The sequence below is a fragment of the Gopherus evgoodei genome, chromosome 2, assembly GCF_007399415.2.
Source record: "Gopherus evgoodei ecotype Sinaloan lineage chromosome 2, rGopEvg1_v1.p, whole genome shotgun sequence".
Lineage (NCBI taxonomy): Eukaryota > Metazoa > Chordata > Testudines > Testudinidae > Gopherus > Gopherus evgoodei.
This window is the reverse complement of record NC_044323.1, coordinates 229474562-229492338: the sequence shown is the minus strand read 5'-3', so window position 1 is coordinate 229492338 and position 17777 is coordinate 229474562. Positions and strand designations below refer to the sequence as shown.

Here is a 17777-nt window from a genome sequence, read left to right as displayed (position 1 = left end):
TTAAAATGTAGTCTAGCTAAAAATACAAGTTGCATTACAAAAACTGTTATAACCTAACTCTCTAAACTTTGATGATGAATTTACTTACTAAAAAGTAAATTATATCAAAGATCCTTCAGTGTGTCATGGCTTAGATTTGGACAACTTATAAAACTTATTTATGAGCCTGGAATGAGCATAACTTTTATTTCTTAAAATTTTGACACGATTGTTCAAGTATTAAACAGAGTACTCTGGCTAACTGTGAATGAAGTTTACATTATCTGAATTGTTTTAATATTCTGTCATTTAATTTTGGTCACACCAGACCATAAAGCCCAGCCTCAATGTTGTGTCCAAGTAGTTTAAAATTTTTTCCCACATAAGGCACTCAGGGGCACTTACCAATGTATCTGTTTTTCAAAGCAGTGATTTGGCTAATGGATCTTATTTGCTTTATTACTGCCTCATTAAGCCATGCTGCCTTTTTCAATATCCCATTTCTCGTATTGAAATAAAAAGAGTTTCTTCACCAGTATCAAGAAATGCCCGTGAAAGCCTCTCCCACACTGACTGCTTTAGTGTATTTTAACAGGCCATGCCCTCAGTGCATTTCCATCTTATTATTGATAAACTGGATTATCATCATCCTCAGTGTTTAATACTCATCTGAAATACTAGCGAAACCTAAAAGATTAAAATGAAAGATACAATTATTTAAAATATTCAGGAAAAGAGCAAGTATTTGTTCAAGCAGATAAATGATATATACATTGAACATTCCGTCTAAACCATTCAAGGTCAAAGCAAGCAAATAAAGCATGCAAATACTGTAATAAGATTATAAGAAAAAGATGAGCTCTCCCCATAAGGCCTACTGTCAGACGTATTCTCCAAATACAAACTAATCTATTTGGTTTGGTGATAAACCAGATACAGTTTCAGTCCAATTGAAAAGGCAATACAATGTTAATTAAGTCTCTCTTTCAGTGTTGTTTCATTAATCCCACTGTTTACTCTTCAGCAGTCTGAGTTCTTAAATTTCAAGACAGTATTTCAGAAAGAAGAAAAGTCCTCTTCCCTCATGGAACCAAAATAGATATGACCACCACCATTTTGTAATTAGGAAACAGATTTTCAAAGATACCGAGCACAATTATGTGCATACACTTGCATGCACTTATGCATACAAATACCTAATATGCATACACAAATCATGTTTGTGCACATAATCTGTTTAGAGCTTAGTTTCTATGTTTGTTCAAATACAAAATGTACATAGGGTATCCGTGTGCACAAATCAGGCACACACAAATTGATGCAGGAACACTGGCCATAAATTTAATAAAGAATGATAATATTTTGCACTTAAAGAGTGCCTGTTATTCAATGGCTTTAAAAGTACTCAAGCACGCAAGACCACAGCCCTCAGTTCCTTCCCTCCACAGCCACTGTTATTAGGCCACTATGATCCTGCCTCAGAAGACAGTCTGCCAGCTGCATTCTCTTACATGGGGAGCAGACCAGCACAATACTACGGAGACAGTGTATTTGTGAGAAAACAAAACAGCACAAGCAAGACTATTTTGGAAAATCTTGGCACACCACTTAACTAGTCCCTGGCTCAGAACAGCCCCAATAAAAACCGGAAAGCATGCTACGCACCCAGTGCTGACTTCAAATTAAATATTAAAATATTTTAAAAGAGAATAATATGACTGTGTGCAAGTGAGCAAAGGGCCTGATACAAAAGCTCTTTGATGTCAATAGAAAAGCTCTATGAAGGGAAGAAACAGAGCCAGCCTTACTCGATGGTTTAAATTGTGTTACTGATGTACTGTACTTAAATACCAACATAATTTAGGTTAGAAAAGTTTACTAGATACCTTAAGGCCAGAGAACTATGCCTGCCAGTCATATGCAGTTATGAAAGATGGTAACTAAAATATAATAGTTTACTGAAATTATACTAACAAAGACCTTAAGTACACAGAGACTTTCTGGAATGTAAAAGAAATATATAAAACCAACCAAAGTTGCAAGTACTATTATTAATATGACATTACTGTACAATATTCAAGTTTACTTTCTCCTTCCCTCACACATACTACTATATTCTAAGCAAAAAGCTAACAATATTAATTGACAAAAAGAGCATTTCATTTCCCTACAGCTCTGTTTGCCTTGTGGATGTATTCTTTCCATACCACACAAGTGGTATAAGCTTTAACTGTATTTATGTGGGGTTTATTGACAATAACAGTGTTCACTGAAATAATGTTAAAGTTGCAGCACATCAGTAAAAGGCAAAGGGGGAAATCCTGGCCCCAGTAAAGTCAATGGGGGTTTTGCCATTGACTTCAATGGGATCGTGGTTCTATCCAAGGATAAATGCTCTTAACTCACACTGCAAGGGAGTGGGCTGGAGGGAGGCAGGACGAAGCACAATACCAAGAGATAATAAAGATTATCAGCCTTTACTCTTTCAACCCAGATTGTCAGCATTTGCTTTGTCTTGCTTGAATTTTTAAAGGCTCAAGTCAATTTTATTTCCAATTTTTAAAAAGTACCTACCACAACCTTTAGACACATTTATATCAAATATATACATCACTCACATTAAAAACGTAACAAAACACAACTAACTGACTACAATTGCTCTTCTCTGGACTTTCTCCAATTTGTCCACATCTTTCTTGAAATGTGGTGCCCAGAACGGGACACAATAATCCAGTTGAGGCCTAATTAGTGCAGAGTAGAGCAGAAGAATTACTCTCATGTCTTGCTTACAATACTCCTGCTTATACGTCCCAGAATGATGTTTTCTTTTTTTGCAATAGTGTGACACTGTTGACTCATATTTAGCTTGTAATCCACTATGACCCCCAGATCCCTTTCCGCAATACTCCTTCCTAGGCAGTCACTTCCCATTTTGTATGTGTGCAACTGATTGTTCCTTCCAAAATGGAGTACTTTGCATTTGTCCTTATTGAATTTCATCCTATTTACTTCAGACCACTTCTCCAGTTTGTCCAGATCATTTTGAATTTTAATCCTATCATCCAAAGCCTTTGCAACCCCTCCCAGATTGGTATTGTGCACAAACTTTATACATGCACTCTCTATGTCATTATCTAAATCACTGATATAGATATTGAACTGAACTGGACCCAAAACTGATCCCTGCAGGAGCCCACTCATTATGCCCTTCCAACATGACTGTGAACCACTGATTACTCATATGAACAAGGATATACAGAATTATGGTCTTCTTCATTATTTTAAATGTTATTTATTTTAAATGTCACTCTCAGTCTGACATTGTGTCACATTTCAATGGGGAACAATTTTTTATGGTTGTTAGAAGACCCTAAAATGAGGCTTATTATAGTGACAATTAAATAAGCAGCATTACTAATAGGCACTTAAGAGAAAAAGAATATTTCAGCTTCATATCTGAATGATTTCACTCCATTAAGATGGCCAATATTTTCCCTAATTTATTTGGGGTGTGAGGGGGAGGACTGCTGGAATAAAAAGTTTTAAAGTACAGAAAGAATCTGCACCAGTTCTCCATTTATTAGCCACATTTTTTCACTAAATCCAGATGCAAACCCTCACTATTTGGATTAATATTTTTAAAAACAGATTAATGCACCATTTCTAATGATGCAATTACCAGTGGCTGATGTTTTTTAAAAATTAAAGGTAAAACTAATTATCTGGTAGTTAATCATGTTACCCAAATTACTGTTATTATAATAAACTGTTTTATCTTGTATGAAATTATCAGGCAAAATACAATTCACCAGCTGTGTAACAGCGTCACTTGCTTCTAGGGATGTAAGAGCAAACAAAAGCGTCACATGCTGTAAGAATTCTCTCTGAAGGAAGAATGAATACAGGTATTATTTTCTTTACCAAAAGACGATTTTGGACACTGAGTGCGTCATCTGGTTACTAAAACAGGTTTTATTATTCCTAACTCAGATATTAACTTTTCAGAATCACTCACTGCTTTGAGCAAAGACCCACCAGCTGAGATCCCACCAAAGACCCACCAAAATCAGTGATCTAGAAGCATTTTTTAAAAGTATGAAATATTGAAGAAAATATGTAGTTTGCAATTAACCACATTTTGATAGTGTTCCATATGAAGACAAAAATCTCAAACCTTGTTTCTCCATAGAGCTCCTTTTCTGTTTTCTCCATATGCCTATCAATTTGCAAGCCATCTTATACTGCTGGTCAGAATTTCTATGAGAGAGAATTATTGCCAGACAAATCAACCAGGTTGTCATAAACAGATAGTTAAGGGTTAATAGAACAGGAGTACTTCATGTCTCTTTTGACTGTAAAGGGTTAACAAGTTCAGTGAGCCTGGCTGTCACCTGACCAGAGGACCAATCAAGGGACAGGATACTTTCAAATCTTGAGGGAGGGAAGTTTTTGTGTGTGCTGTTAGAATTTGGTTGTTGTTCTCTCTGGGTTTTGAGTGACCAGACGTGCAACCAGGTTTCTCTCCAATCTCCCTGATACAGGTTCTTATAGATTCAAAATAGTAAGTACTAGGTGATGAGGCGAGTTAGGCTTATGTTTGTTTTCTTTATTTGCAAATGTGTATTTGGCTGGAAGGAGTTCAAATGTGTATTTGGCTGGAAGGATTTTAATTTGTACTTGTATACGTATGCTGGGAGGGTATTCCCAGCGTCTACAGCTGAAAGACCCTGTAACATATTCCACCTTAAATTTACAAAGATAATTTTTACTGTTTTTCCTTCTTTACTTAAAAGCTTTTCTTGTTTAAGAACCTGATTGTTTTTTTATTCTGGTGAGACCCCAGGGGACTGGGTCTGGATCCACCAGGGAACTGGTGGGGAGAAAGGAAGGAAGGGGGAAAGAAAGGTTAATTTCTCTCCGTGTTAGGATTACTTTCTCTCTCAGGGAGAGTCTGGGAGGGGGAGAGCGAAGGAGGGGGGAAGGTGAATTTTCCTCTCTGTTTTAAGATTCAAGGAGTTTGAATCACAGTGATCTTCCAGGGTAACCCAGGGAGGGAAGCCTGGGGGAGGCAACGGTGAGGGAAAGGGTTTACTTTCCTCGTGTTAAGATCCAGAGGGACTGGGTCTTGGGGGTCCCCGGGTAAGGTTTCGGGGGGGGGGGGACCGGAGTGTACCAGGCACTGGAATTCCTGGTTGGTGGCAGCACTACAAGTACTAAGCAGGTAATTGAGCTTAGAGGAATTCATGCTGGTACCCCATCTTTTGGACGCTAAGGTTCAGAGTGGGGAATTATACCATGACACAGGTGTATATACTTTACCTATAAATTAAAAGCATCTGATGTATTTTAAGATATTTGCAAGGAATTTACAAAGTGTTATTGGGAAATAATCTCATGCAGAGTCCTCCAGAGTTCTGTTTTGTCATCCATTCTGTTCAGTGCACATATAAAGCCAATCATGGGGGAGAATGAATTGTTTTGGGATGAAGTGTTATTATTTCTTTATTAATTACCATCAGTGTGTTTAACACTGTGCAAAAAACAGAAGGTATGAGTCTAAAGATTTACATTTCAAATGCAGCAAATGATACTCAGCTGCACATCTCTTTTTCTTCCTTGAATACAAACAATGTACCATCTCTGCTTTTCCAGAGTCAGACCAAAACATGAACAAGATTGAGGTGTCTGAAGCCCAAATGGGAGAAGAAGGAGATTAGGCTGGTGGAAACATCTAGTCAATCTGATATGGGATGTTCCTGTCCCCTTATGAGGAATATGCCTATACTCTGTCAATGAGGTTTGCAATGTTGAGTTACTTTTAGGCCAAGATACTCCTACTAGCTCAGATAGCAACATTGGGTAACACTGCTTCTCCCTTTACTTTTGACACTCCTTTCTCTGATTTCATCATAGTGATCCATGTCTTTGTCATCTGCTACACTACTGCAACGTACTGAACTTGGAGCTATCAAAGGTTTCAGGGGTGCCTGCAGCATAGCTGCTCAGAGACGCAAATCATATATGGCAATTCGTGGTCCAAATAAAGCCAGTGGCTTTTTGCCACAGTATTCAGTGGGACTAGAATGTGTCTCATTTTGCTGGTTCTCTGTTTACTTTGAGAGGAATAGATTTCTAATTTGCTTCTGGATACAATATAAAATATTGTAAGAGATATATAAAGACCTATATGGTCTGGTTTTTGGCTGCTTCTCTCCCTGCCTGCCATCTCCACAGGAAATCAGCAAGGGTCTTCTGCTGATAGTCCTTAGATTTTAATGGTAGGGACTGGATGCAAAGTCTTTCTGGAGAAGGGTCTCCAACTCTGAGGCGCATTCCTCCTGTTGATTTGACCCAGGCTCAATGTTTTGAATTGTATGGCCCATCTGTTTAGTGGGGTCTTTAACTAAGATAGACAGATTAGAAGGGAGTTCTATTATTTTCCATTTGAGCGCAATTATTGTGGTGTCTAAATTGCTGGCCACTTTAACCAACATATAGAGCTTAAATCTATTGTAATTCATAAATGAACCTATAATCTATGAAATGGGAACAAGTTTTTATGAACTGGAAAGTAAATAAAAACAAAACACGTGACTTTTGCATCTATAGGCCAAATTAGAATCTACGTGTCTAGATGTTGGCATCTAGTATGTAAAGCTACTGTACAACCTTACCCAACTAAAATGCAGTATTAAAAGCAAGTTATATTGTTAATTACTTAAGGATCACTGGCATAGAAGGGAACATTTTAAATCCTGGTCGAAGAAATTATTAAAAATATTTAACAAGTAATACAGCTGCTGTTCATGATATGGTAAAAAAAGACCTCTAAAGCCAATTACACTGAAGGTTTTCTTTATAAGTTTTACCTTTATCCAACAACTTATATTGTATGACCAAACAACAAAATAAACCAGAGGCCTTCATTTCAGTTGGTTTATATTTAATATGTGGGAAGCTGCACGGGCTGAGGGATGTGCTGGCCGCTGCTTCCCTCAGCCCCCATTGGCCTGGAACGGTGAACTGCGGCCAGTGGGAGCTGCGACTGGCCAAACCTGCCAACACTGCAGGTAAACAAACGGTCCTGGCCCGCCAGCAGATTTCCCTGATGGGCCGCGTGCCAAAGGCTGCCGATCCCTGTGCTATACTTTAAGCTGCCAAAGAGACCTGAGGCATGAAAGTGTCCTGAAACAGGGGTCTAGATGGTGGTTTAGTGGCATTTCTGAGGAGCCCCCAGTGGTACAGAGTGTGTCGGAGCAGCTGTTTGGAGCAGAACATTACTCTCTCAAACTCCGTCAACAAAACTGTTTATTCCACGGGAGTTTTCGTTAGAAATTCTGCAATGTGAATCTCATGAAGTTTCCTGCATCCTCACTAACATAACCTTTAATGACTGGTTTATCACAAGTGTAAACTGTGTAATTTGCTATTAGCAATTCCCCTAAAACCTGTGCAACTTGTGTGTGCACAGAAGGGTTCAGACGATGTCTGTTGTCAGGATACAGATTAAGGAGAGAGGCAATTTCTAAGATAGCTATGACTCAGACTACAAATCAAAGTACTGACTTTCAATTACATCTGGAAAAAAAAATTATAAGGAGCACTATGTAATCTGCTTCATGCAGTAAGAAGCACTAAACAGTCAGGAACAGTCTACACTGGTTGAAGTTTCTGAGTGGTCTTGAAGAGTTGCCTCAGGAGGACTGCATTACGCTGATCTATAATAGTGACAAAGGCTTGAATAATTATAGCAGTCGCCTTTCAAGAGGGAAGGCTGAAATTTTGGTTACTACTGCTACCTGCCTAATGTGTTACTTAAAATAAGCACTTATTCAAGAGAGAGAACGAGCTTTCCTGTTACAGTATTTTCTTAACAGGATTTTACCAATGGCCTGACAGCCTCATGCCAATTCTATTCTATCTTTACAGCATGTGCAAACGTGCACATCAGTTCTTGAAACTGAACCTCCTTATGGAATGTTTAAAACAATTTTTGAGTCTGTAGAAGAAATCAGTTTTCTAACCTAAATACCGATATATGAAAAAGTTCCATCCAATATTATGGAATAAGGAATGCAAAACTTCAATAGAAATAAAAGTCCAGTTTAGTTTAGTTTAATAAAGACTGATTTGGTTAACTCTTAACTTAAATCTAACCAAATGGATCTCCTTCTAAGCTGAAAATTTCCATTATCAAAAGCCAGCCATCATTTAATATCAATTCTATTCTACTGTGCAATTAAACCTGTGGAGTTTAGACTAGAAGCTCAGTATGTTCTGAAGCCATATGAACCATGTTATAAATGACAGGATTCTAACAAAGAAGTAGTATCCAAAAATTCTATTTACATACAAATGCCAAAAAAGTGGCTGAGCAACCTAGTCCCTTCTTCATCACAAAGGCAGGATGTAAGCATATGTTTATTGTTTGACAGGAGCTAGAGTATGTCTTTGATGGAAAAACCTAAAAATAGAAATATTCTTTTCTGCTGTAGAACCCTGCACTTTTATGTCTTCAACTCAACATCCATAGTCTACCCTTAGTTTTACCTGCTTCTGGATAAATACCTTTCTATACAAATCTGCACAAATACTCAAGAAAGCCCAGAAACAAAACCTCTTTTTCTTCCACCTAGAGACCAAAACCATTATGAGACAAGTATAGGTCCCCACATTTTTTGGAGGAATATTACGAGCTGTATTTGTACAAGCAGTAATGGAAATCAATTCTATTTTCTCTGTGCCCCTGTACTGCTCAGAACAGAATTCACTGAGGAATAATTCAGACTGTCATTTTAAAAAGTCTCTAGAAGAGGCCTAAAAAGGTTTACTAATATGACTTTTTTGTAACTCCAGCTCTTTGTGAAGATTTCTATCTCAGCATATGTTTGATTAGAACGATTCACTAAAAACTCTGCAGGGGCTTGAAACATTTCCTCCTCACTCATGCACCTGCAGACTCAGTTTATTTCTATGGCAATGACTGATAAATATTTTAATAGGTAGACGAATTGTATATACATGTATAGTACTTCTTTCAAACAAACAAACTTTCAGAGATTGCATGCAACTTTTGCCGGATGAATTAAGCTTCACTATAAGTATCAAAACTGTATACATTTTTTAAAAACCTCTCCCATTAATTAAACCTCTGATATAAATAGGGAAAGAAATGTTAAATCTAACTAATGTTTTTCATCATTTATGCTGTGTGTTTACCCTTTGCACTTTTCTTAGCACAAACAATGTTTACCAGGCTACTTTTAGTTAGTTTTTACTTGAGGTTTTCATGCACTTGAACATTTTTGCAGTGCTAGTAACTGCAAAGAAACAGCTACCTAAAAATGTTTTTGTGGGGGGTTTATTATTTCTTACATAAAATGCCATGAACAGCCATGCAGTATATATTATATTATTATTTGTATTACCATAGCACCAGTAATTGGGGTAATAGCCTAGAACTTGGGAGACCTGGGGATCAATTCCCTGCTCTGCCACAAACTTCTGGTATTACCTTGGGCAAGTCACTTAATCCACTGTACTTCAGTTCTCAATCCGTAAAATGGGTATAACACTACTTCCTTGGTTCACAGGGGTGTTGTGAGGATAAAAACAAAGAAAAGGAAGTTCTTCTTCACGCAGCGCACAGTCAACCTGTGGAACTCCTTACCTGAGGAGGTTGTGAAGGCTAGGACTATAACAGCGTTTAAAAGTGAACTGGATAAATTCATGGTGGTTAAGCCCATTAATGGCTATTAGCCAGGATGGGTAAGGAATGGTGTCCCTAGCCTCGGTTTATCAGAGGAGGGAGAAGGATGGCAGGAGAGAGATCACTTGATCATTGCCTGTTAGGTTCACTCCCTCTGGGGCACCTGGGATTGGCCACTGTCGGTAGACAGGATACTGGGCTGGATGGACCTTTGGTTTGACCTGGTATGGCTGTTCTTATGTTCTCAAATATATTAAAGATCATGACGTGCTCTGAAATCTATTGATGAAAAGTGTTTTATAAAAAAGAGGTATAATAATTATAATAATTATTAAAGACTGTACCATGAGATGCTGTGCAGAAAGAATCTTCAAGACTTAGACACAGCCTGGGTGTGAGGACCTGGAGAGACATCTGAGTCAAAGCTGACACCCAGATTACAAGCCTGAGCGATAGGCAGGATGGTGGCATTGTGCACAGTAACTGAGAAAGCAGGTGGGAAAGGAGGGCTTATGGGGAAAGATTAGGATATCTGGTTTAGCTATGTTGAGTTGACAACTAGACATCCACAAGAGATGTCAGAGACAGGTTGAGATTTTATTTTGGACAGAAGGAGGCAGGTCTGAAGCAGAGAGGTCTGAGTCATCAGCACAAAGCTACTAGTTGAATTTGTGTTTGCAGATGAGATTACTCAGAGATATGGTGTAGAGCGATGGTTCTCAACCTGCAGCCCAATTAGCACACAGCTGCGGCCCAGCTCAGCTGTATGCTAAAGACTGGACCATGTGGCAGAGTCCAGGTTCCCGGCTGCACAGTGCGGTGGGGTCTGGGCTGCCCAGTGAAGCAGAGTCAGGAGTCCAGGGTCAAGACTGCCGGCCAGCCTCACAGGGTCGGTGGTCAGGGGTCCAGGGCTTCCAGCTGGCCCCGCAGAGTCCGGGGCTGCCACCCAGCCCTGCAAGCTCCAGGGTCTGGGGCTGCTACCTGGCCCCACAAGCTCTGTGGCAGTTGTCCTGTGCAGTGGGCATCCGGGCCAGCCGCAGGGTCGGAGGTCCGGGGCTGCCGCCTGGTCCCACAAGTTCTAGGGTCTGGGCTGCTACTGCCTTGTGACCTGGCCCCTGTGGCCCAGGTAACACACTGTGGGCTGCATATGCGGCCCACAATGATAAATAGAGAACCACTGGTGTAAAGGGACAGAGAAAAGGGAACGTCCAACAGTCCTGCGGAACCACTACATAAAGCTGGAGGAAAGATGAGGAGGAGCGGCTGAAGGACACACTGAAGAAGTGATTAGAAAGGTAGGAGGTGTCACAGTTAGGACATGACTTCAAGAAAAAGAGCATGGTCAACAGTGTCAAAGGCACTGACAGGTCAAGGGGGATGAGGTCAACAAAGACTACTGCAAGAGCGGTTTCAGTGGAATGCAAGGGATGGAAGGTGATTGGAGAGGGTCTAGCATGGAATTGGAAAAGAGGAGTTCCAAAGAGTAGTTGTAGAAAGTGTGTGTCAGGGTAACTGCACCTGTATGCACCCTTTGTAATCCACTCCAGGAGTTCCCAGTCAAGTCTCAGGTCTCCAGCCATCATCTGTCACTGGGCAGGGACCCTTGTCCCATTCCCTTCTGACCAGGGAAGGGTAATGCAAAGGACCATCCCCAGACCTGATCTTTTGAACCTTTGCCCTGAGGGGAGAGGAGAACCTTTGTCTGTGAACTATTTATTCCCAAGATGAAAAGGCCCAAACAGCATAAAGGACTAACTCTCAGATCCATGAGTGTTCTTGTTCTGAGCAAAAAGGGATTATAAACTTCTAACCACAGTGGGGTTTGAAGGATTGTTCATTGGGCAGAACTCTGGTTGGAGATGGGGTGATCTATGGTAAGCTGATTACCATGCAGGCAGGCTCTTTTTATTGTTTTCAATATGTTTTCTTTATAATGCTGTTTCCTTAAGAATAAATGTACTTGCTCAGAAAGAGCTGGGTGATAACACTTGTGGCGATTACACTGTTTGCCCTCTCTAAGGAGAAAAGAAAAGCAGGCCTGCTTAGGCAGTCTGACTTTGCTGAGGAAGTCACATAGTGCAGACAGGGAGCTCGCCAGTCTGGAAATACCCCAGCCAGGAGGGAGAGAGGTGCAGGTCTCCGCCCAACAGAAGTGATGGCCTGGGAGCTGGAAGCCTGAGAGTGGGTGCTCTTGCTAGACCACGGAAGGGAAATAGAGGTGCAGTTGCCCTGAACTGTGAAAGTGTGTTCAGTGAGCTTAGAGATGAAAGGCAGTAGGCAGATGGGGCAGTAGCTTGAGAGGCAAGTGGGGTCAAGATGTTATACAGCTGTTAAATTAATAAAATTTTCATACTGATTTACGTTAATAAAAAAATCCTAACTCTTGACCTTTTAAGTCTAAGGCCTCATCCTGTTCTCTGCTAAGTAAACATTATTGCTTTAGCTAAAGTGTGCAGAAAGAGGCATTAAGATTGTATAGTCTTTAAAACTCAAATGATTTTATGTAGATGCCTGAAGGTACAGAGATTGATGGTGGGAATTAGAACATGTACATGTGTGTATAGTATAGTATACACTACTGTGTGCACACATATAGTAAACAGTGTAGTTAGTATAAAATAGGGATCTGGAAATAAAACTAGGAGTCTAAATTTTCTAAGATCATTAGTGTTTTGATATGCCTCCCTTTCTGGCTGCCCACCTTGAGATAACTTAAAGGGGGCTGATTTTCAGAATGCTAGGACCCACTAAGTTGTTTCATGTTGGTCACCTAAAAGTACCAGTCACAGTTGAAAATTTTGGTCAGGATTTGTGAAAAATGATTGTATTGGCCTCCGTTTTGCTGCCACTGAAATTTAATGGTCATCTGTTAGTAAAGAGAGGATCTAGCACTTCATCTATAGTATAATGACAAATCACACATTAACTACTTCATGTATGCTTTAATAGTTTGTAGCCACATCAGAATAATAATAGGCTACACTACAAATACTTCATCATGGAGCATTCACATGAAGACTTTGGGGTTGCAATAAGCCTCATACAAATACCTACACAGTCACTTGATAATATCAGCATCAGGAAACGGTATTAAAAAAAGCCTTAAATCTGATTTGACTTCCAAAGTAACTCCAGTTCAATACCCAGAGGATTTTTTCCCATTAATGACCTCCAGGATAGAGACTGGATACTAAAATGGAAAGCTGGCTTTAGAACAAAGCAAGTAAGACTGTCAAACCCTGAGGACTAAATACCTTTCCTTATGCCCAAAGACACTGATGGAATTATGATGGAATTTTTCTTCCAGTGATAACTTTTTTGATCTATAAATACAGTAGAACCACAGAGTTACAAACACCTCAGGAACACACGTTGCAAATCAGTAATATTGTAACAATTTGATACTGTACCTGCATTATCTCCAAATATTGTACTTTATGCTGATGCTTGTTTACATACCAACAGACTGACTTTTCTCTTTTTCACAGCTTTCAGATTATGCTAGTGTCTGAGCTCTGGAAGCAGAAAGTTTTCTTACTCTGTTTGCTTTACAAGTGGGAATAACAGAAAGTATTCCCTAGTATTACCTTTCATATTGTGATTGTGTATGAGGATCATGCAATAACACAAATTGTTTCACAGGGTTCTTAACATGGATGAATCTGGAAAATATAAGCCCATTTGAAAGGGAATGCCAGCTTTTCCCACTTCATTTCAGTTATTACAAAGCAAGATACGACATGACCTAATCAAAGCAAATCAGTCTCTTTCATAGAGTATACTTGATACTTTATTATTTTACTTTACCCTCCATCTCTATAGATCACAGAGGTCCTTGGATGCTCTCAGCACTTATCCTGACCTCTTTCTGTCAAGAGCATATTTTCCCTGCTGATGTTGAGTCCCATTAAATGCTCTTGTTCAATAATATCCCTCTATCTTCTCCTTGGTCAGTCATGAGGTTGGACATCATAAAAATGTCCTTCCAAGAGACATTTAACTGGTCTGCCTTCCATCATCCTAGCTACATGTCCTGCCCAGTGATAACCTCCATAACCCTCTAGAACTCACAATCAACTCGAAGACAATCAATATATCTACAGAATTCTACATTACAAGTTACAGATTCATATTACTTGACAAAACTAAAATACATTCTGGCCTATATATGTATTTTAAATATTACTTGCCTTTTCAGATATCTCCTGCCTCAGAATGTGGCCTATTCAAGTAAATGGACCAACGTGACCCTTTATACACTCCAATCATTCTATTTTTTTTTACTCTTAAGCCTACCTAAAGTCAGTGCTGTGGTGAGTGCTCCAGCATACTTAATTCAAACAAAGTGAGAGGAAAGGAACAGAGAGTTTGAGATATTCCCACCCCAAGGAAGTCAGCAACAGGAGGGGAAAAGATAAGCAAGACAAAAATGAGGGAGGCAAAAGAGAAGGATAAATGGAAGCCTAGGAAAAAGAGGAGAGGCAAAGTGGATGAAAAAATAGTAACGAGAAAAAGGAGTTGGAAGAAAAGAGATACTGGGGAACAGGACATATGAGCAGGAAAAGAATACAAAAGAGTGGAGAGAAATGAAAGGAAAAGGAATAGGTGGATGAAAAACAGAGGGAAGGGGGACATTGACAGAGACTGGGGAAAGGAGGAGTGGAAGCTACAGAAACAAAATAGAAGATGCTGACAAGAAGAGAACATATAAAAACAACAGATATAGAGGAAAATGGAAATGGGCATGAGAATCAGATACATTCTAGAAGAAGAAAAAAAAAAGGATGGAGAAAATCAAGTCAACCAGGAACTGCCAGCTGTCAGTTGGGCAAGAGAAAATGGAGTTGCTGTAGAGGCTACTGTAAATCCAGTTTTCCCTTTGACATCATTTCTTCCTTTCTCTTACCTTCCCAATAGAATTTGGAATCTGCTGCAACACCAATATATGTAAGTGCTCTGCCCACAGAGCCTCTTGAAACTTAAAGCAAATCCAACCCCTTATCTTCAGCAATCCATCAGTTAGAAAGATGAGTTAGATTAAAGAATGCTAAGCAGTTTATCTACCTGCTGATATGGCCTCCAGCACTGCTGTATCTGAGCACCTCATAATCATTCATGTATTTACCTGCATATCACCCCTGGATGGGGAACTGAGGCACTGAGAGACTACATAACTTGACTAGGTCACATTGGAAGTCTACAGCAGAACCAGAAAACCGATTCAGTCTTCTGAGCCCCTGATTAGTGCCTTAAGCGTAAGATCATCCTTCCTCAAAAGGTGAATATTGCCAAGTTCTTAAGAGGTGATTCTAGAGAAAGTAATCTTGCAAATTCCTGGTACAAGTCTTGCTGGCAGAATCTTTTCAGGAAATGCAGTGTGGGGTAGGGGATAAGACACTGGACTATGAGTTAAGAAACCCTAGGTTCTACTCCTAGCACTGCCTGATGTGCAAATTCACCTGTCTGTGCCTGTTTCCCTTCCCACTCATGCATTTTGTCTATTTAGACTCTGTGTAAAGTCTTTAGGATAGGAACTGTGAGCTTGTCTACACTACTAATTTAGGTCGATCTACAGCTACCACTAATTCAATTTAATTTGCTGTTGGTGTCCACACTACTCTCCTTCTGCCAGTAGAGCACATCCTCACCAGGAGTACTTGCACCGACTGAAGCAAGACATTGTGGGGCACTGACAGCCACACAGGGCTCACAGCTGGAGCCCCCCATCCACCCTGAGGTGACAGCCCCAGCTGTGAGCCCTGTGGGGGCTCAATTTCACAGCACAGAACCTATCAGCAGTGAAACTGAAATTTCACCCTGCTATTATCTCTGCTCAGAGCAGCTGCACTCTGGGAGCTCCATGGGGAGCTGGGAGCACAGGCTCCCAGTACCTCGCAGCTGGATTGGGAGCCCAGGCAGCAGCCTGGCTATGAGCGGAGAGCCACAGGCAGCAGGACTCTCAGAAGGGAGCGGAAAGCCCAGGCAGCAGCCTGCTGGAAGTGAGTAGCTGGAAGTCTGGGGGGCACTCCCCACCCGCCCTACGGTGACAGCCCGAATTGTGAGTCAGGTAGAGGATTCACAGCAGGGAGCCTGCTAGTCTTTTTTGTCCATTTCGCGGCTTCAGCACAGAGCTGTGAAATGCACAAAAATTTTAGCCAACAGCTGATGTAAGTGAGCAGTGTCTACACAGACACTACATCACCCTTACTACACTAAAGTAAGCCCTACATCTCTTGTGGAGGTGGAGTTATTATGTCAGTGTAGTAGGGCACTTACATAAGCGGGAGCAAGCCTGTAGTGTAGACACTGACATAGTTAGGTCAACATAAGCTGCCCTGCATTGATCAAACTCTGCAGTGTAAACCAAACCAATGTGTCTGGTCTCTAGACACTACTGTCATACTAATTACTAACCATTGCTGGTTGTGACTCCATACCTAAGTCTGAGTTTTATTTTGCACTTAAAGCTGGGATTTAGCATCTTGTTTATGCATGAAACACATGTCTTCCCCAAACTTACAGCACTCCTTGTGCTTTGTATGAGAACTGATTATAGAAGGAATTATCTGAACATATATAAATAAATCCAATACAAAATGACACCATGAAGTGGAAAAGTATGGAAAAGGTGTATCTTTAATTCTGAATTTCCTGGGTTTCTAATGATTGGTTTTGAGAGATTACAACATCTTTGGACTTCATTTTTACCTGTAAGCTACTGATATTTACTCTCAACCTTAACAACTTTTTGTCTTGGAATAAACAACAAACAGTTGCCAATTGAAGTACACATGTTATATAGTTTCACATTCAAAAGCTGCATTTGGTGACTGGAAACAGATGAAAGTGGAATGCGTTCTACTAAATGAATTAAAATTGAATATCAGTGAAGCGTGTTACAGATTCCATTGTTTTGTGATATATGATGTATTAACACTGATTATTTTTATAGCACCTTTTACACACAAAAAACATCAAAAGTGCCTCATAGCTGACTGCAGTTTATAATCCAGGTATAATGTATAAATTGGATTACACAAACTCTAATCATGAGCTATTTATGAAGACAGAAGTACATTCCCATAGAATTCTAGATTCTTTGGTATATAAAGCAGCTTCTGTCTCCCTTTCACAAACTCTGGTTTCAGCAGTTTTCCCTATATTAGCTAACAGTAAGCTTCTTCTTTTGTTACACTTATTTTTTCTTTCACTGATTTCTGGAAAGAGAAGATACTATATTTTGTCTTTTAATAGCTTTAATGATGGACAAAGGATTTTAAACTTTAATATATTTTACCTGCCAGAACCCTAAAAACAACATCAAAATGCTGTGGTTAGACTCAAAGATATTGAAGCTTCCTCTGTGTTTGAGGATATAACTAGTAAAATATATACATAACTGAAGACTCTAGATGTTTAAGGTTGAAAGGGCTTGCTTGGAAATAGCACTTTTTTTTTTAACACACAGGTTATCACAGCTAGCTGATTCTAAGTCTTTTTTCTACCACAGACAGTAACAAGATAAAGTACAGACGTTGCACAAAAACAAAACAAACAAACAACTCGAACAAAGAAAATCCCACTGGATTATTCCATGAGAGGATTCTGTGAGCGTGATACATCTCCACCTACAGTATTTGATTGAGGACACCAAGACATGAACCTCCACTTTCCTCATCGGAACCTTCTTTCTTAAGCATTCAGATTAAACACATACAAATCCAACCAACATCATTTGAAGGTCAAAGAAAAATTGCCTTTATCATTAGAACAGGTTTCTCAAAGATATAGGGCAAGAGATCAGAAAAAGCTTGTTGGAATCATATACCTTACCACAAAAGAGTACACGTAAAAATGCAGTGCAAAATGCTGGCTTCCTTCCTGGTACTGGTATTACAAACCCCACTAGGGTAATTGTCTTTATGAAAGGAAGAAAGATCAGAAAGGACAAAAAACAGAAATACAGCAGCCACCTGGAATGATGTAAGAAATTGAAAAATGCAAAGGTATTTTTCAACATAGTTAAATAATTCCCTGATGTAAGAGAACACAGGGACACAACATTAACATGAGATAAGACATCACATGC

At 39.7% G+C, this 17777-nt stretch overlaps 2 protein-coding genes across 7 annotated transcripts in view; both read right to left on the bottom strand.

The window, feature by feature from the left end:
- Positions 1-17777, bottom strand: part of FAM110B (family with sequence similarity 110 member B) — a 180867-nt gene that overhangs the window by 4529 nt on the left and 158561 nt on the right. The gene's annotated exons all lie outside the window — the stretch shown is intronic.
- UBXN2B (UBX domain protein 2B) overlaps positions 1-17777 on the bottom strand; it is a 305419-nt gene that overhangs the window by 217173 nt on the left and 70469 nt on the right. The gene's annotated exons all lie outside the window — the stretch shown is intronic.